At 40.5% G+C, this 21,441-nt stretch overlaps 1 protein-coding gene across 1 annotated transcript in view; it reads right to left on the reverse strand.

Moving 5' to 3' along the window:
* Positions 1–21,441, reverse strand: part of LOC105853848 (uncharacterized abhydrolase domain-containing protein DDB_G0269086-like) — a 102,822-nt gene that overhangs the window by 79,762 nt on the left and 1,619 nt on the right. The window lies entirely within an intron of this gene.

A 21,441-nucleotide genomic window follows, 5' to 3' on the forward strand; every position in this document is an offset into this window, starting at 1 on the left:
GCCTCTGGCCTGTACCCCAGTTCTGTATGTACAAATAAAATAATACATTTTTGGAGGGTCCACTTATTATGTTTTGTGGCCTCCATTATATTGGATCCTTGTTTGGTTGCAGTTCTGCGCAAATTAAAGAGAGTCACATACTTATATAGGAAGTATGTTTTTTATCTTCTCTACATGCAGATTTGACTAAAAATTTACCAAATGATTGATCATGTCCAGTTTGACAAGTGTATCTGTTGAGCTTTTTTTATATGGTGGGATTGCAGAAGAAAACAAGCACATGGTATATGCTGTCGAATGTAAAGCAGAATGTTAATAGTCTAATAAAAGAAGTATAAGCACAATGAAGGGGGAATTCAGTGAGGAGAGTGATCACATCCAATTGAGGGGATATATGCTTTCCTCAACAAATATCAGAATAGAAAGTACTCCTACAGATCAATCACTATTTTAGATTATGGAGATACAGCCGTTAAAATAAAAAGTCCCTGCCATGATGGAATTTATTTCCTAGTGGGAAGACAGACGCCAAACATGAAAATAGGAAAGTAATTTTAAGTCCTGATAATATTTCAGATAGTAATGTGTGAAATTTTTAAAATTCAAAGAGGTAATGGGAGATAAGATGCCTAAGCTTGCTATTTCCATTAAGGTGGTCAGGCCTCACTATAGAATATCATTTGAGTCAACACCTGAATGAATGGAGGAACCTGTCAAGGACTAGATCTAAAGGAAGAGCATTATAGTCAGAGGGAATAGCAAATCTAAAGCATCGGAGGAAGAAATGAGTTTGGGGTACTCAGAAAAATATTACTAAGAAGTGGTGGCTTTTGTGAGGAAATTTAAAGAGGTGGAATTTTTACAAGTAGTGTTTAGGAAAAGATAAAGAAGTGCTGATTTAAAAGTACAAAACATGCTATCGAGGATTTTAGCTATATGTTAATATGACCTTATAAGGTTTAAGTAAGACAAGCACAAATAGATTGTAGTATTTTATGTCCCAAGTACTTTTCTCTCCACTTTGCACAAGTAATGGGTAATTAAATACATTATGAATATTTGTTTATGAGCAACATCTCTCTGAAGCCCCAAAGAAGGATGGCTTGTTCAGAAGGACTAACCAGAGTATGTACAAAATAATGGGAAGTCCTCTTTCCTCAAAGACCTTTGCCCTCTAATTTCACAATTGAATTAATAGGAATGAAGTAAATAAATATTTTTTTTAAAGATTTATTTATTTATGCATACAGAGCTGGGGTACAGGCCAGAGGCTCGGGGCGGTGAGAGGCTTCACCAGAGACAGAGTGGGGAGCAGAACAGGCAGATCGACGAAGTACACTGCTGAGGGGAGCAGCGGGTGGGTCAGGAGAGGTCTGCCACACCATGTGGTCACCTCCCAGGCAGGCAGGAATCGAACTCATGCGGAAGTGGCTTTAGCTTCTCAGTGCAGTGCTTTAACCCGCTGTGCCACCAGGGAGGGCCGTAAATAAATATTTTTATACACTATAATAAAAGGTTAAATCTCTCTGTCATTCACACCAAATAGAATAATTTTGATCAGGTCATTAAATCCTGTCTATATACACCTATACAATCTCAGGTTATTGGAAAGAGACTTAAAAGTTTCTCACCTACGCACCTGCTAATATTTTTGTCCCCACCAAAAGATTGCCCACCTTATAACTGAGCACAACAAATGATCATCCGGAAGCATCCTATTTGATCACTGGTCAGCACTGATGAACTCATTCTCGTGTAGAACCTATCCAGTGGTCTGAGAAGTACACCTATGTCAGTCAGAGTTCTTAGTTCCACATAATAGATCCTTCAAGCTAACTTAAGCAGAAAGACTTTTTTACAGCTTGCTAGATAACTGTATCAAGCAAAAAGATGGCTGAGATACTACACAGCCAGGGACAGCATAGCCAAGTAGAAGTCCCAAATACATCATATGGCTGTTCTAGCAGGAAGGCCATTAACACCAAGTCCTATCAGTCAGCACCTATGATTTTAGACAAAGAGTAAAACTTCTGCCACAGCTTCTCTAAAAGATTCAGTCTCTCTAATTCATAATCATCACCTCCTTCTCAAAACTAATAAAGCAAATGCATCTGCCTAGTGAAGCGTAAATCACATGCATCAGCTCAGAGGCAAGGGAATCTGGGAAATATAATTCTAGGATTGCAAGGTTCTTAGTAGACTTGTACAGGAGGATTGGAAGGGATATTGAGTAGCCAGTTTATAGTATTTTTTTATATGATATTTCTAAGCTTTTTCAAGCTTAAACATGTCTAGTTCCCTTAAATACTGAGGCTAGATTAGGGTTGTGAAGGTAGAAAATGGAGACATAAGATTTCCTGAGCATTATAATGAAGAACAAACAATTCATCCCAGTATGAGTCCTTCAAAACATCAAACTAAGAACAGTGTAAATTTTTCAAGTGTCTTTGGACCTGTGCAAAATGGCACAAGCCTATCACCACCTCTAGACACTAAACGTCTATTAATATGGCTTCAAAGCATTGTTGATTCGGGGAACATCCTGAGAAAGACAGATAATCATTTTTATGTCTCTTATTATTTTTTTAAGGCAAGTCATTACACAGCTGTACTTACTACTATACTTACAAAGCTTGTTTTATACACAAAATGAGGACATTCAAATGGATCATTATTAAATTTCATCTTGTTAAAATTAGAGCCCAAACCTGCCATTGAGAAACTAAAGAGATGGGGGGAAGCTGTTTCCCAATAAAAGTCAATATCCCTACTGATTTTGTACCTAAGAGTTGGATAAGACTGTCAACTATATCCTCATTCAATTCATTAATATAAATAACTAATATAACAAGATGGGTTAATGTTGATTTATTGATTTGGAAAAAGATAATTTAACCCAATACACACACACACACACTCACACTCACTCACTCACACACAATTATCTGGCCCTAAAGTAGCTATCTTATACACAAAATACCAGGAAAGGTTTTCTAAGATATAACAAAGAAATCCAGCTACACCATAATTTTTTTTACAGAATACCCTTTATCAGTGTGATAAAATTCAATATAATCCATTTTATCACCTCATCCCCATAACTGATCTGTCTGTTGGTTTCCCTAATATCTGACAGTCTCTTTCTCCTTCAGGCCACCCAGGATTGGAAGTCAGTCATCTCTTATACCTTCAACTCTGTCTTCCAGTGATCAGTTCATCACTAAGTCAGTTGTTTGTTCTTCATTACAATGTTCTGGAGTTCTTTTGTGTCCTCTTCTACATTCACCACCCTAATCCAGGCCCTTATCACTTCAGAAATGGACTTCTGCAAAGTTTAGCTGACTTTCCCCGTCCTTTTATGTGTTGACTGTGTGAAGGATTGCTCCCTTCTGTTGCTGTCACGACATTTAACTTCCCTCGCCCATTTCCTCTGGCCACATTTACTGGACATTTTTGTGATGGGAGCTGTTTCTTGTCTCTTGTAAAATCTTTGGGAGCAACTTGAAGGCAAAGATGATAATTTAATAACTGCATACAAATATTTGTTAGACAAATATTGTTTAATAGCTGTCCAGTAACACAAATGCAGCACATAGCTATTAGTGAGAGATAGGATCTATTGAATCAATTAACATATTAAAGGTAGATATTGGATATTTTTGTAGAACTATAGTTATGTGAAGATAACTATATGTAATATTTTAGAAACAAAAACACTATATTGAATTCATCTGAGTGGTCTTGTGGTACAATACTCAGAATTTTTCATTTGAGAATCTTCCAAAGGTATAGGATGCTACTCCAAGCAGAAATCTGTTGGCAGACAAAGTGCTCTGAGTTCAGTGTTTCACTTGCAGTGTTAGGCTGAATCATATTTGGCAGCAAAATCCACCCAGAGACCTCCAGAGACTCATTAAAGCCAGATAACGCTGAAGCATAGCAAAATGGTTTCCATTTGGACCATGGTGCCAGCTTAATAGATGTATGAAAAGTAAAATGATTAAGTAGCTTCTTGTAAGGACATTCATCTAACTAGGCAGTTCCTAAAAACAGTCAATATGTGTACAATTACTAGGTCAATGTTGTTGACTTAACTTCTTTAAACCATGTGACCTAAACTCAAGTGACAGCAGAGATGGCCTGATGCCATGCTACGCATGTGCTAGGACAGTACAAATAAGTAGACGTGTTAGAACCGAAATATGTCTCAGTTGCAGGACATATAAAACGTGAACAGTAACTATTGGAGAACTATTTACCGAGGCCACATGTGGGACCAGTTCCCAATCCAGTATATACCAAACAGTTATTTCAAGCAATTAGAAATGTGTCTGGTAGAGTCAGTTATGTCATTGTTGAACATACAGAGAATATGTAAGCACAAAAGGAAAAGGAAATTCACCTGGAATTCCATTACTCAGATATGACTTTCATTATTATCTGTAAAACAAAATAATTTTAATGTATTTTATATGTAGAGATCTGATTGCATAATGCAAAATGAAATATTCTCCAATCAAAACCTTTCTCTTCATTTTTTTTATGTCATTGATGCTGCTAAATTAACACGCATTAGTCTATTCTGATCAATTTTAGTCTGACTTTTGTTGATTTTTTTTCTCAGTGGTCTAACAGGAAATGTGCAGAATGTATGCCTTGTCAAGATAAATGTATAACTGGGGTGAGCGTTTTCATGAGCTACTGTGAATCTCCTTTCTAAAAGGCCTCATGGTAACTGCTAATGAAAGAGGGGGAGTTTGGTTAACAGCAGGTGCTATACAAGCTCCTTGGAAGGGAAGCCTGAATATGCATCTTACTTCTTGGAGCCCCTAAGTAGGGAACATTGGACACTAGGAAAACATTGGGAATCAGGACAGCCAAGCTCCAATTTTGACTCTGCCACCAAGACACCGCTAACTTTGTTTGTTTACCTATAGGGAATTAGCAGGTGTTAGAAGAATATATGAAATGATCTGCAAATTCACTGCACACCTATTCTGATCGTATGGAAGGTGCAGATCATTCATGTATTACATGTGGGATAATGGGTGATTTTTTTACACTGTTACCTTACTCTTATTTCTTCACTTATGTGACATTACATTATCGCATTCTGTAAGTATGAGTGCGCATCAGTAAAAATCAACATGCATGTACCATATTACATTCATCACTAAATGTCCAACCCTATACAGTTGACCCTTTTACCCAATTTGCCTACTCCCCTTCTCCCTTCCTTTCTAGTAACCACAAATTGATCTTATAGTCAAATTAAGTATTTTTGTTTGGTTGATTTCTCTATATACTGCACGAATGAGATCATACAGTTTTTCTTCTTCTGACGTGTCACTAAGCATAATACCTCTAGATCCATCCACATTGTGTGAATAATTGAGCAGCATATCCAGCTCAAAGAGATTATGATGCTAAGCAGTTATAGCTCTTGCATTAAATTAACTGGAGATGTGGGACAGGGTAAAGGAAAAAACCACTAGGCCCATCCACAAATGCTTTACAGTGGAAAACGCATATTTGTACTTATTTGTAAGTAGCCACTAGATAATGCTGTGTCGTGGATTTGCTGAAGTTGCCACCTTGACCCCCATCGGTCCCTTCTTATCAACACATCCCTTTTTATTTTGCCTACTCCTATAGTGATGGATTGATACAGGTATGTGGTGAATACTGAGGAAAAGACTCAAGCTGGGTAGTTCATTATATTAAGGTTTGAAATATAAATGGCCCTATTAATGTTCCTATTAAAGTAGATATAAATCTGAACTGCAGCTGCTGTTAATTCCTTTTGAAATGGACAAGAAGAACTGTATGTGGGTATTAGTAAGGTTTATGATGAGACAGCCTGTTTTTGACTTTATGGGTTGACTTTTAGTGTCTCAAGGTTGGAGAATGACATTAACTGTGTGGCTCTTCAAGATTCTGCAGCTGACAGCGTAGGTTAGGAATGATACAGAGGAGCAGCGCTGACCAGGTGTCTCAGTGAGAAGGTCCTGAGGCCAGAGACAGGCAAAACGCTAGGACTCCTGTCCTGACTCAGACAGCTCCAGTTTTCAGCACTGGGCGAAGCCTCACGCAGAGTAAAAGGAGCCCTGGCCTCCTGGCGCTGCCCTTCCTCCTGCCCTGTGTTGGCTGTCCTTCCACCTGCTTTCTCTCGCTTTCATTCGTACCATTCACTGATTGCCTTTGGTCACTTAGAGGACAAAATCAGCAAGAAGTCTTTGAGGGGCAGGGAGAGAAAAGACAGGGGATGTCAATGCTTTTGCCTGTGAAGTTCATTGACTTGCTAGTACTCATCCTGCGCATCGGGAGGAAGGAGGATGCTGAGTCAGAAGGAGGGAAGAGAGAAGGGCCCGAAGCACCAGCTATCCTGTATAATCTTGGGGAAACTGATGATTTCCAAAGAAGCCAGGGAAGCAGGCGTGGATATGGCTCTTTCCATGTGTTCCACTGTCTTTCCATTGGTGGTCCCGCCGACAGCAAGCCCCCAGGGGCCTGCAGTTACAAGTGTTCTTCCTGAATTGCCTGAAATCAAACATTGCTGGGTCGCTTTGTGGGGCAGACTCCTGCTAGCCAGTGTTTCAGCCCATAGATACATGCTGCTGTCACCTTCACAGACTTATTCTGAGGACCCAGGCCTCCCACGTACCTGCTATCACTCTTTTGGTGATAGAGAAGAAATTATAATTTGGAAAGGCAAGAAGGAAATAAAATTAGTTTCTATTAAAATGAAAGGAAAGCATTAGCTGACTTCATTAACACAAGCCGGAGCCATTAGGAAATCAAATTACATGTCTAAAATGAAGCCTACAGATGGAGCAATAAGTATTTCTTTTCTAAATTTGTCTGATATTACCTCAAAATCCTGCCAGAAACATAATTTATTTCCTCATGCCCCTTTCTTAGAGTTATAGAACTTTACATAAGAGGCTAGAATTATCCTGTGTTTGAAAGAGAAGACGGTGGTTCTGTGTTTACTCCTGAAATTTCTTTCCTGACCAAAACCAATCAGTATAACCAAGAGTCATTTCAAAATGTTACCAGTCTTCATTTGTACTTTGAAACACTCGTGCACCAGTCAGAGATCCAGCAGGGCATCATGCCGTCAGGTGAGGAAGGCTTAACAGGGGCCATGTTTACAGTGTGGTAGGCAGGGTAAGAGAAACCAGCAAAGATGGCAACGTCACAGGAGAAGGAAGCTGCTGCCATGTTCAGGAATGAAGGAGCAGTGGCGAGGTGCAGTCACCAGAGCTTACCGAGCTGCAGCCTGGGAGGTGGTACCTCACGGAACTGCGGCTCTTAGTGAGACGCTGCAGACATTGCCAAAGGGAGCCGGGGTGGTGTGGGACAGGGCCTCCAGGGTCACGCGCAATGCAGGAGCGAGGGGCTGCTGGGCAGCATGGCTGGGCCTCACTGTGTCCCCTTTCTATTCCAGCCAGGCAGTCTTTTCTTGTCATAAACCCTAAAACCCTTCCCGCTCTGTATTCTCTCACTAGGGCCTTCTACTGCTGCTCCTTCCTTGCGTTTGATTCATTCTGTCACAGAACTCCACCAGTGAGAGGAAGGCAGAGCCCTCTCTCTTCCCGGGCCACTGGGCAAGAGTGACGCCTCTCCTTAGCAAGCAGCAGGAGAGAGAAGCTAGTAGACGTCATTGGCTTATCATTTTTACCGATTTGCCATGAGGTTTTCTGCATCTCTAGCCTTACTGCCCACTCTTTCTCACCATGCCACGGGCACTCTGCAGAGCCAAACCTGCCAAGCCTCACGGTCTTCAGACCGGTGTCGGCCCCTGACAACCAATGCCGCCTTTCTCCAGGAAGCAGTGAATTCTTCAAAGAGAAAACATGGATGCCTTCAAAAATGTAAAGAAAGCCCTCTTCCAGGGACCCCAGGTGGTCAGGATGATAGAGGGAATGAAACAGATTGTAGTCGCTTTCAGTGATCAAAAAGAGGAAGGGAGAGAATTTCAGAGAAGCTAATATTTGTGGTGGGCCTTAATAAACAGGAAGATATATCCTCAGTAATGGAATGGAAAACAAGGAGAGGAAAACTTTTAGCCTAGCGGAAAACAGAGAAGCACTATACCAAACAATCATTCCTCATCAATGACTTATGGAAATTTGTCTCTAAGATCCAAGACCCTTTTTATCCTTTTGGAAACAAAAGCAAGGAAAAGAATTATAGCACTCAACATTTTCTGATATAACTATAGAAACACAGAGCTGCTTTCTCTATGAAGAAGGTTATCATTTCCATTAGGTTAGCAAGAGTTCAAAGTAATTCAGCAGCTTTTGTTGAAGTGGATTAATGGAAATGTTGGGAGTTGAGAGGTAGTTACTACCTAGGTAGAAATTAGAGCTTTACCCAATACCCTAGATCACAGGTGAGGAAAACTGCCCCAAGGATAGAATGTGATTTTCCTACCAATATGTTGAGGATCTAGAATTTGACCAAAGTCTTAAGAAATTCTTTGCATTCTACCTTTTTGTCATTATTGTCACTGAGTGACTTTTTTTTTTTTTTGGCAACAAGTGAAACATGATACTGAAATACTTAATCAATGTCTCCTTTCATTTTTTAATTTATTTTTTAGGGACTTAAAACAATACAGATTTATTATCTGTCATTTATGGAGGTCAGACACCTCAAATGGGTCTCGGGGAAAAATGCCCACCCCTATTTTATAATAACCATAATAAAACAAAACAAAAATGTCTCCTTTTAGATGCACCAAACAAAAAACGTAACAGATATCATTAGTTAATCTCTTTTTGTTCATGGTTCTGTATAAATATCTATCAGTACCTTAGTGGGACATAGTATTTTTAATGTAGTGTCTTCTATGTAGTACTTTAGGCTTGACAGCAGTGTGGTACAGTTAGTTTAACTGCACAACAAATTAACTGTACAGGAACCTTATGTGGTAGGCACTCTTATCCTCAATTTTATCAATGTTAAAAACACACATTTAAATAAACCCCATACTGGCCAAAATCAAAGCAACTAAAATTGACATCCAAATTTTCTGAGAATTATCTTTCACTGCATCTTCCTATCAATCACGCCCTGAATCCATCCTGTTAATTAAATCTGACATATTTTGCCCCCTAAACAGACCTCTAGTGTGTTCCCTATTCTCCATGCCAACCACTACTGGCCTTAACTGACCCAGGCTCTCCCCCCCCTTCACCGCCCCCCACCTATATGGGTATGTAAATACCTTTCATCTTTTTGTGGTTTTACAACTTTCCAGGGAAACAGGAATAATATCTCTAATGCCAACACCCAAAAAGAAAAGGAAGTATATAATATAGTGCTATAATCATATAATTAAGAGGCAGAATGTAAAATGAAAGTATCACAAGGGTTTATTCTCTTGGTTTGAAAATCTACTTTGAAAAATTCCTTTTCTTTAAATAATTAGTATACCTTTGTTCTCCTTTCCATCCTTAAAACACATACATGCACTCAAACACAGGCAATGCTGTACAGTTTCATTAAGGGCTCAGGCTCATTAATGAGAATGATACCGCTGATGGAATCCATGATTGTTTTCCACTAACACTTTCACAGTGAGTTTTACCATCTCCACCCTCAGCCCAAATGGCTTTTCAGGTTGCTGAAGGGAGTTTTCCTCATCACTGAAGTGAAATGCCAGGCTTATAATAACCACTGCCTGGAGACAGGAGCTAACAATCTATTACACCAACGCCTGAGACTCAATTAAACTACTTTATTGAATCAATGAGTCAAACTTTCATCAAGTTTCTCTCTAAGGCTCCAGAGCACAGTCATCTATTCCTCAGACATCCATTTATCTTAACTCCTGCCTCTTTTGAAGTTCTATGTATCTGACAATTTTCTATTTTGGCAAAAGATGCACAGAGTATTTACATGGTAGGTCAGAGAAGTGACTGAGAGGAAGACCACTAAATAAGATATTTAGTGAGGAAGAAAACCACATGGAAGAAATGAAACACCTAGGAACTTTATCATTCTAAGAAGAACGTATTAAGACATGCTTGAAATGCACCAACATTGCTAGCCCTTATTTAAGGAAACAAAAAGGCACTGCACAGGAATAAATGAAGTCCCCTGCTGTGTTCCTGAATATGAAGACATCGTTTTATCTAAATTACTCGATATGAATGAACACAGTGACAAAACCAGTGAAATTTTCTCTGAGACTTAAAATTAGTGTATTTCTCATCAGGAAGCACAAACATATGTGACCCATCAAAAACTGGGTAAAAGAAAAATTAGTGGGTACTTGTATTTCAAGATAGTCGTAAAACATGTTGCTATAGAAAGAATAAGCTCAATGAAACAACAAACTCTGAGAGACATTGAAGAAAATATCAGATATAACTATATGACTAAAATATCATGTGCATCTAATAAGAAAATTTGTCATACATAATGTAACAAAAGGCAGCAAACTGACAGAACCTAGTAAGGAAAAACATACAATGAAGAAAAATGAAGCCAAGGGACAAATCATTGGGGAGGAGGGAGAAACTCTACTGTGTAAATCACTATTCTATACACATGAAAAAGATTTCCCCCAACAGGCAACTATAAGAATTCAAAAAAGAAAGAAACAACAAATAAACATGAAGGTAAGTTAAAGCATTACGAAGTTCAATGTCACAAGGTGATAGAGAAAATTTTCTGTGCTTCCAGGAAGTGTTATGGAAGCACACGGATATTTAGCCACTAGAATGCTCCTTTCAGTGCAACATGATACTCAAAATTATTCTCACTTCTCTTTTGACCTCTATTCCTAAATTTCCACAATTAACCCTTAACATTTGTAGTAAGAGAAAAAGCAATTGTTGGTTGACAAGCAGCTAAATAAATGACAGGGAGCCATATTCACTTAGTGCAAAGTTCATTGGCTAGTTACCAGAGACCGTGGATCCCCAAACTAGATGTGCTTGACAATTGTCTGAGTGAGCCTACTTTAAAAATCACCTTTAGTGGACAGCGTGCTACTTCTGGACTAGCCCCTTCCGGTTGGTCACCCTCATGCCCATCATGTTAACAAGCCAGGCTCTGTGATCATGTCTCCTACCGTTGCCCCTGGCCTGCAGGACAGAGCCACCAGTTGACTTTTCAGTGATGCTGGTGCCCTCTCTTTAGCAAGGACCTTGGTAGAGAGTTCTTTGGACTTCCTGTGGAGCATGGTTCTCTTGGGGGAGCCATTTTATTCTTTTAGCATCTTCCAGGGCAACTCTGGCATTTCTACCTCCCATAGCACAGACTACAGCTTTCTCCAGCTTTCTGAGAGTCACACTAATGGTGAATTTGTACCATCCGAGGGAGTTTATAGGTTGTTAAATCCTGTGCCCGAAGAAAGTATCCTGAGTCAATTAATTGTTGATCATCCAGTCTTACATTCTCACTCCCTGTGGAAGCATCCTCAAAATCTAATTCTAGGAACTTCACAGGACGTGCTAGAAAATGTGTACAGCTCCTTAAGAGTGCAATCTCTTTCTTCTTTACGGGGCCTACCACTGCAAGAAATAACTTAACCTGGGATTTGGCCCCAGTTGTTGGCCTGGTGACCAGGGTAGGTGTTGCTACATCCCAGAGGGCTGAGAGTACCTGCTTTCTTGCACTGGAGAGGTCTCTAAATTTTCTTCCATCATGGGAGAAGTACTAGTCTTATTCCAGAATGATGGGTCATATTTACAAGCTCTGAGAATTTTAGGGGACATCTACACAATAAAAATCCTTGCGAACATTTTCTCAGATATCCCTATTTCCTGTGTCAGGGACCCTTTACAAAGCAGACATGACTTTAGCTGACAATTTAAATATATCTGGAGCTCTATGACCCTAATTAGCAGAGTCTGAGTTTATTTCTCACCTGCACCTATTCCTCTGCTGAAGGAAATATAGGCCTCTTTATAAGCTACCAGGACTCCAGCTTTCTGACTCTTACGCTTGATTTCAGTAGTTTGTTAGTCTTCCTTATTCCCATTTCTCTGCAAGGCCTTAATGCAACTTAGTAAGAGATCCCTACTAAATCACATTAGCCAGCAATCCCTAATAAGCTGCATCAAAATTTAAAATTTCATTTCTTCAAAAGGTATTTTTAAAAAGTGCACAAGTGACATTCACAAAGACCATGTACCAGAGCTTAACAAATTTAAAATAGTTTAAACTATATAAAACATATCTTCTGTGTGTAAAATAATTAAACTAGAAGTCAGAAAAATAAATATTATTGGAATTCCCCACAGGTCAAAGTGTTAATCACAAGGGAATTAAAATATTTGAAGGGGCCTTCATGGCGGCACAAGGGGTTAAGACACAGCACTATGAAGCAGCTATCGCCAGTCGCTGCAGCTTAGGTTCGATCCCTGGTGAGGGAGCTGACCCAAAAGATTTCTCCTGACCTGCCCGCTGCTCCCCTCAGCAGTGTATTTCAGTCCATCTGCCTGTTTTGCTCCCCACTCTGTCTCTGGTAAGTCCTCTTACCCCCTGCACCTCTGGCCTGTACCTCAGCCCTTAAAATATTAAATTATTAAATATTAAGAATATTTTAGGCCCTCCCTGGTGGTGCAGCGGGTTAAAGCACAGCACAAAGAAGCTTAAACCACTTCCGCATGAGTTCAATTCCCACCTGCCCCGGAGGTGACCGCATGGTGCGGCAGACCTCTCCTGACCCGCCCGCTGCTCCCCTCAGCAGTGTACCTCGTCGATCTGCCTGTTCTGCTCCCCACTCTGTCTCTGGTGAATCCTCTCACCCTCCACATCTCTGGCCTGTACCCCAGTTCTGTATGAATAAATAAATCTTTAAAAAAATATTTTAAGTTGAAGAATAACAAAAACACAACATACCAGAATTTGTGGGATGCAAAAGCAGTGCTGAGGGGAAAATTTAGAAGATTCAGCGCTTATACTATAAAAAAAAAAAAAAGAAAAGCTCATGCCAATGATACAAGATTTTTCCAAAAGAAACTTGCTAAAAAAAACTTGCTAAATAGAGCAAATTTAAGAAAAGGCAAGAAACAAAAATATACAGAGAAGTGACACTGAGAAACACAAAGAAGAAGATTTAGAGAATCAGTGAAACCAAACACAGGTTCCTTGAAAAAGCCTAATTGCTAAACTACCTGAACTGACTACCAGAAAAAAAAAATCATACAAATATAAAGAAGGAATGAGGAGGAAATACTATAGGCAAGGCAGATATTAAGAAGGTAAGAGATGTTGCAAACACGTTCTGGCAATAAACTATAAATTAAATGAAATGGATGAATTCTTGAAAATGATATCTGCTTGTGAGGTTCACTAAAGGAAAAGGAAAAAGTGTTATTCAAGGAGATTCAAGTTTAAAAACTTACAACAATAAAAATCTTGGTCCAGATGGCTTCTCTGGCAAATTGTGTCATGTGTTTAAAAAAAATAATAATAATAGCGATTCCCTAGAATATATAAGGATAAAGCCCTTTCTAGTTCAATTTATGAGACAGCATTACATAGGGAAGCAACCTGGATGGAGACATAACAACACAAGAAAATTGCACAATAGCCCTCACAAACATCAGTGCAAATCATCCTCACAAACCACTGCCAAAAAGAACCCAAAATTATATTGAAAAAATAATGCATCATGACCGAGTGGGATCTATCTTAGACTACAAAGCTCGTTAAATATTCGAGTGTCAACAGAGGAGCACATCTATATCAACTGACAAAAGAAGAAAGCCACATAATCGCGTCAATATATGTAGACAAAGGCTTTATCCAAAATGTACATCCTTCCATCATATTAAAAAAAAATCGGGCCCTCCCTGGTGGCGCAGTGGGTTAAAGCACAGCACTAATAAGCTTAAGCCACTTCCGCGTGAGTTCGATTCCCGCCTGCTCTGGAGGAGACCACATGGCGTGGCAGACCTCTCCTGACCCGCCCGCTGCTCCCCTCAGCAGTGTACTTCATCGATCTGACTGTTCTGCTCCCCGCTCTGTCTCTGGTGAAGCCTCTCACCCTTCGCATCTCTGGCCTGTACCCCAGTTCTATATGAATAAATAAATAAATCTTTTTTAAAAATCTGATAAAACTATCTCCAAAAGATGTTTACATTTCCCCATTGATTATGTACTTTCACTATTTCTTTAGTCACAGGAAAAAGTTTATTTTTCAGCTTCTACTGAACAGTGAATATTATTCGTCATAAGATTTTGAGACATTGGGTTAATGGGGGATATTGTGAGATGACCAGGAAGTCTAGCCCCTCTTTAGTCTAATTTCTCCTAATATAGACGTCGTCTTTCTTGCTCTGTTGGGAGAGACATGGGGCCTCATGAGTTGGTGTTGGAAACGCAAAAGTCTGTCAGTGCCTTTTTTAGATTTTGAACTTATCTTTATGCTTTTATATTACCTCAAGTTCATTCATACTTCCTTCCTGTGGTACTTGGGGCCTCCGATCCAAACTTTACTAAAGTATGACAAAGAAAGATTAATTAACTTTTTGTCATTCCCCTTTGAGCTTGGTTTCCTTTTGTTCAGCTATCACTGATGAGGAAACCAGACATAGACATAACAACACAATTCACAATTCCCCTTTCCCCTAACCTGTTTCTCTGTTTTTTAATTGCATGTTATGCCTTCTGTTCTTCTTATGGCTCTAGTTTATATATGTCTTAATTCTTTGTAGTTTTCATGGAAGCTGGTGTGGCATTGATAAGCATGTATTTTCACATCCCACCTTTAATGACTTCATTGTACTACAATTTATATATAAATCACCCACCCGAGATTTCTGTGACCTTTTATAAACATACAGAGCTATTCAATTGCCTCCACAGTGCAGTTTTAGAACAGTGAAACAGTTCTATCACTCCAACAAGTTACCTGATCCTATGTATAGACAATTTCCCCCCTTAGTCCCAGCCCTAGGCATCCAGTAAAACATTTTGTCTCTGCATTCATCTCTTCGGGAAATTGCCTATAGAAGGAGTCACATACTGTATACTCTTTTGTACTTTTTTCCACCTTGGTCTGGTCCTGAGGTTCATTCATGTTGTAGAATGGATCAGTAGTCTGTTTGTATTCATGAATAATATTGTATCATATGGATAAACCACACTTTGCTTATCCTTTCACCAGTTGATAGATATTTGGGTTGATTCCAGTTTGTAGATACTATGAAAAAATGCTTCTATAAACATTCCGTCACAACTTTGTATGGGAGCATGTTTTTAGATCTCTACTGTAGATACCTGGGAGTAGAACTGTTGTGTGGCTCATTTAATAACTAAGCAAATATTAAACTTTTCTAAAAGTGATTACACTTTCCATCCCCACTAGCAGACCTATAATCTACTTTACAACTCATCTCCAGGAAGTAAAGATGAAAATAAACAACTAGGACTGTATCAAACTGAAAAACTTCTCTACAAGAAAAGAGACAATGACCAAATCAGAGACACCCTACTGAATGGGAGAAAATACTTGCACACTACATCTGATAAGGGATTGACAGTGAACACAGCTTCTTTTAATAATATATTAGTGTTCTCTTAAAACTAAAGCATTTCTTTTTAAGCTATCCTCAAGGATGAACATGTTTAATTACAAGGAAAGAATCCAACAGAAATACTTTTGGCACAGAAAGTTTGCACTCTGCCAGAGAATAATTTATTCCTGGACTTACATACATAAGAATATATTCTCCTTTCAGAGTACATTGTTTACTACATTCTCATAAAGCTGAAGGGAGGAAGGATTAAATAATAAATAAAGCCCATGTTTTTCATGCTCAGCAGCAGAATTAACACGGACATTTATTCATTCATTCACACATTTAAATAACCTCTGACTACCTACCGAAAGCCACACTCATGGGGCGGGTGCCTGAGGAACCCAGTTCTGGGATAGACTTCATTGTGCAGGGTGTTTACTAAAAAGTGCCCTTGAGAGAGACATCTGCAAGAGGGAGACAGAAGGAATCAGGAGTGGGCAGTGGATGGAGAAGTTGAGTAATAAGAAGCCCAATGATAGCCTTGTCCACCCCCTTAGGGATCTCCAAAGCCACAGTTGTCCTTCAGAGTTGCCCTCCCCGTGGGTGGGTGTTGCCAAGCCCATCTGCTTCTGAATCAACTGCAAATTGTATTGGGGCCACCTTAGAAGGACATGACCTTGATCGATGTAGCTATGTGTAGCTGAGATGTTCCCTGAAGAGGTGGACAGCTAAGACCGCCTGCTGATAGTGTTCCCAAACAGCTGGGGCTACAGATTCTTTCCTAAAGGCATAGCATCTTGTCAGCAATAGCCATGTACTGCACTAGGGCTTCAAAATACCAAAATAGGCACAATTCTTGCCCTTAGAAAGGTTGAAGTCTGCTAGGGTGGTTTATTTTTGTAGTTTCATTTTTGCAGTATTATGTTCACATTACTTAAGGTATTGTTACCAACATTTTACATACATTATCTCTTAATCCTAACAAGACTCAAAGCAAGTGAAACTATTAGTATTCCAATTTTGCACAAAGAAAAATTGGTGTTCACGTCTGATGGTAAGTGACTGATAGTGCCAGGTTTGAACCATAGGTAATGTAGGGACACCTTAAAAGTCTGATCAATTTTGTTTGTAGAACTCTGTTTCAAAGAACAGGATGTTTTCTGAGATACAGTGCAGACCATGTCACTTCTCTCTTTTAAAACCTTCAATGATTACTCACTGACTTTTAGGGCAAGGCTAAACTTATCTGCATGGTAATTCCAAAAGCACATTACGAGCTAACCATTTTAGCTCTTCATCCTTATGTTTTATTAATTGCTAATGTCCTCTTTCATCCCCACCCCCTCATACACCCACACTGTCAGGTTGAACAACTTGAAGTTTCATTACTCCAAAAAGGTTATGTTCTTTTATAATGATGAGACTTTGCAACATAGCTCCCTCCTCCAGAAATTTCACCAGTATGATCCATAAAGACATGGCTCTAGATTTACCTCCACTTTGCAGCCTTTCTCAAATTTCCCAGCAGAATAAATCACTCCCTCTCTTCATTCCCTACTGAAGCTTGTACATAATTTTACTATAGTCCCACCTGACTGTAGTCCTAATTCTTGTTACATGATTTTCTCCTTTTACCTGGAGACAGGGATTGTGTCTTACCTTTTGATTTCTAGGCTCTCCACTTCCTGATAGGAAGTAGGAATCAATATATTTTTTTAAACAGAGGAATAAATCTTTCTGAACCCCTACCTCTATGATATCCCCCATATCCAACCAGTCACAAGACTTGTTCTTAGTTGGCATTTGCTGCCCATAGTGTTTCTTCAGAGAAGTCTGATACCAACCTTTAAAAATTTTACTGTTATGTGTCTTGCTGTAGTTTTCCTTTCACTGTGGTAATCTGGTATTCTTCTGGCTTCCTGTATGTCTATTTTCATGTCCTTCTTCATTCTTGGGAAGTTCTCTTCAATTATTTCCTTAAATACTTTCTCAGTTCCTTTGTCTCTCTCACCTTCTGGGATTCCTGTGACTTATATTTCCTTTCCTCATGGTGTCAGTTCTCCAAGTGTTTCTTCATTCTTTTTCCTTCTTCATTCTTTTCCCTTTGTACTTCTTTCCTTTTCTGGTTAGGTTCCTTTTATGTCTGTATCTTTGAGAGTACTGATTCATTCTTCCATTTCTCCTATTTTCATGGCTTTTCCCAGAATTCTCAAGCTTCTCCTCTAATCTCTGGATGCCGTCCAGTTCCTTCACTCTTTCTCATTTCATTGATTGTATTCTTATTTTTCTTTTTAACTCTTTGTTTTCACTATGGCCTCTTTGAATTCTTGTCTGTGAGGTGGAGGTATTCTTCCAAGTTCAATTATGAGGTTCTGGTGGCTGACCTTCTTTCTGTAGTGTATCATTCCCAGAAGAGCCTGCTTGATCATTTGTAGTCTTCTTTCTTCCCATTGTGAGCCTTCAGCGTTGCTCTGTTTGTAGTGCCCATCTGCTGCTGGTACTGGTGGACATGATTTCTGATTTCTCTTGCTCAGGCATGGATATGTCTGCCTAGTGTCTCAACCACTGTGGCTGATGGGTAGAGGTGTAGGTAAGGGCTCTTGTAGTTTATGCCCTGTCCTCTCTTTAGCTGTACCCCTGCTCTAGACCGGTGGTAGTTCATGTCGCTCTTCCCAGGGCATTGGGGACTACTGCACTTAGGAGGTGGGGGGAGATGGGCAGTGCCTGCAGTTCCCACCTGGGTACACTTCCAGACACTTTTCTATTACTGTTTTGTTTTTTTTTAAGATTGATTCATGCATACAGAACTGGGGCACAGGCTAGAGGTGCAGGGGCAACGAGAGGATCCACCAGAGACAGATGGGGAGCAGAAGAGATCAATGAAATACGCTGCTGAGGGGAGCAGTAGGCAAGACAGGAGAGGTCTGCTGCGCCATGTGGGTCACCTCCGGGGCTGGGGATCAAACTTGCACTGAGGCAGCTGCTGCCAGCTTGCAGTGCTGTGCCCTAACCCGTTGTGCTACCAGGGAGGCCTGTTACTGTTATTGTTCTGATGTTGTGCTTTACTCCAGGAGCCCTGCTTTGCTGGCCTCCGCTGCTCTGCAGCATAGGAGGGATCCAAGTCTCAGCCAATGGCAGTCCAGTGTCTAGTGAATTGGGGCCTCCCTGGTGGTGCAGAGGGTTACATCTCAACACTCTGAAGCTATGAGCAGACATTGCAGCGTGAGTCTGATCCCCAGCCAGGGAGCTGGCCCACAGGGTGCAGTAAACCTCTTCTGGCTTGCCCACTGCTCCCCTCAGTAGTTTATTTCAATCAATGTGCCTGTTCTGCTCCCTACTCTGTCTCTGGTGAATCCTCTTCCTCTCCTCCTCATCTGGCCTAAAGCCCAGCTCTGGTATGCGTAAATTAGTAACTCGTTTTCTTAATCGTCTCATGTGGAGCACTGCACCTCCTGATGCATGCTGAGGCCAAGGAGGTACCTGCAGGCTGGTAGAATGTATTTCTCTGTTGAACGCCTAGGTCCCTCTAGGTGTGTGTCAGAAGAATCCCAGGATCAAAAGAGAATAAGGAGCGAAAGAAGGGGTAAGAGGAAAGAGGATAAGAGACGTGTAAAAGTAAGAAAAGTGAGAGAAGAAAGGGCTAGGTGGGGGGGAGGAGAGGAAGGACTGTAACAGAAAGAGGAGAGAAAGTATGATGGTAGTGTTAAAGAGGAGAAAGAAAAAGATCAATCAGGAAACAAATAGGAAAGATGGAGAGGAAGCACAACCAACAGACCAGTGCGTGTGTGTGCACGCACGCGCGCACACACACACAGAACTGCTTCTTAGGACTCTGAGGGCTCCCTGTGAGCTAGTCATTGCTGTTTTAGTCTGGTCCGCTGGGGAGTGCTGTAAGGCTGAGTAGGAGTCTTCCCTGGAGGACTAAAACAAGCACAAAAGCACAGAATGAGCTGCGCTGTGGTTGTAGGAGAAGCAACACTCTTTCTGGGCCTGTGGGGTAGCTGGACAGGGGATGGGGCTCCTGTGGCCTCTTTGACCTGAGGGCTTGGGGTACCAAGAGGCCCCTGATGTAGGCACCAGCCCTATGAAGTTCCCCTGATGTCCGTCCCGCTGCTAACCGTGACCAGCTAAATGGCCCCTCCAGTCTCCAGGAGGGGAAAAGAAAGGAAGCACCACATCAAAGGGGCTCCCACCCGGTGCTGTGTGACTGTGCCAAGGCCCAGCTTGCCCACCTGTCACTGTGGGGACTCCTCATTTCCCTCAGGATTCTCCTAGGGCTGCTGTCTCCAAGCTTTCCCTCCCTCCCTTCTAGACAAAGTAGGCTGGTTTTGTGGGTTGGAGCGGGGAGAAGGGTTCAGTTGATTTTCTCTCTTCCCTTCCCATCTTTCCCAATTTCCTCTGTCTGGGCAAATCACCAATGTTGCCAAGTCTGTCTAATGTGTCCGTGACCCACCAGGAACTCGCCATTATTTTTCCAGTTCTGGGTGCCAGGAATTCCAAGATAAAGGTGCCAGCAGATCTGGTACCTGGTGAATGAGAACCATCTTCCTACTAGAAGATGGCTGCCTTCTCCCTGTGTCTGCAGCTGATTTTGCTGTCCTTGCATCAAGAGGTGGAATTTATTTCCCTTCCTCTTGAATTTGGGTGGGTCTTGCTGGTCCTCTAAGGAGGAGAAACCAGAACAATACTAAGTCTGGAGTTGTTAGCGTCCTTCTTCAGTCTCCCCTAGCCTGAGGGGGTGGGGGAGGGCCAGTTTGTGAACCAGCAGCCTGGAAGACCAATGCGTCTAAATGAGTATGGTATGCCTAAGGTCTCCTTCAGGTCGTCCACGAGGTGATAGCTGGTACGTAGTTGTGTGTGTGACAAGTGCTAGGAGTCAGCTGTGCATGGTTTCTCCTATTTCTGCAAGTCGTATGAGCAACATCTCACATGCAGAAGTTCTGTACACTTATTGTGTACCTTTTTGCTTAACAACGTGTGCAGGTTTGTGGCCATTTTTAATCTACTTAATTTGTATTTCTAAGGTACTGTTTTTATCAGCTACATAACAGTTCATAGTATCCATTGAACACTTAACACCCTCCTTTCTTCCAAATATGGACACCCAGACTGCCTCCAATGATATATTGGAATTCTTCAGAATGTATCTACGAGTAGATATGTGTAATAGTTCACTGGGATGTATCCAAGGAGAATAACTTCTGGGTCAGAGAACATACATGTAGTTATTTTGATGAAGTAGTGTCAAGAGTGCTCTCTGGATTGTTCTGATGTTCCTATTATCAGCGAGAAACACGTTACAACTATATCTAGCATCAGTCTCATAAAAAATATATTTTCTCAGCTATTAAGTCTGTTTCTACAGGTTTCTTAGTTTGGCTAACACTGCCTGATCAATCTTTTCGCCATAGTTTATGTTCACTTTTTCTGTGTCTTTTTGTTTTCAATGGCTCCTGAAGAAAACATATTGAGTATCTTTTTTAAATTATTTTTATTGAAGTTGCATGTAACATTCTGTGTGATTCAGGTGTTTACTGATAATCAAAATGTGAATATATTGCATTAATTTCACTCTAAAGTCTGGACCTTTCTTTACCAGGAAATGAATATATATCCAGGAAATGAAGTTATTTATTTATTTATTTATTTATTTATTTATTTATTTATTTATTTATTTATTTATTTATTTAAACAGAATTCACAACTTTATTTAAAAATATAAAAACATGCCCTAAAATAGTAAATCAACAAATTTGTCATTTGATCAATTGCTCTTGACACTGAGATATGCAGAATTTGGATTTGGCTGAAAAACACTGGAAAACTGTCAGAGACCACTCTATAAAGTGGGGGCTAAAACAGGACCATCATCAGTTAAGACCCAGGCCATGTTACCAGGGGCCACATCACAGGCAGGCCAAGGCAGAAAGTAGAATGGCTGAGGTGGTAG

Source organism: Condylura cristata, unplaced genomic scaffold (genome assembly GCF_000260355.1).
Source record: "Condylura cristata isolate star-nosed mole 26May11 unplaced genomic scaffold, ConCri1.0 scaffold00019, whole genome shotgun sequence".
Classification (NCBI taxonomy): Eukaryota; Metazoa; Chordata; class Mammalia; order Eulipotyphla; family Talpidae; genus Condylura; species Condylura cristata.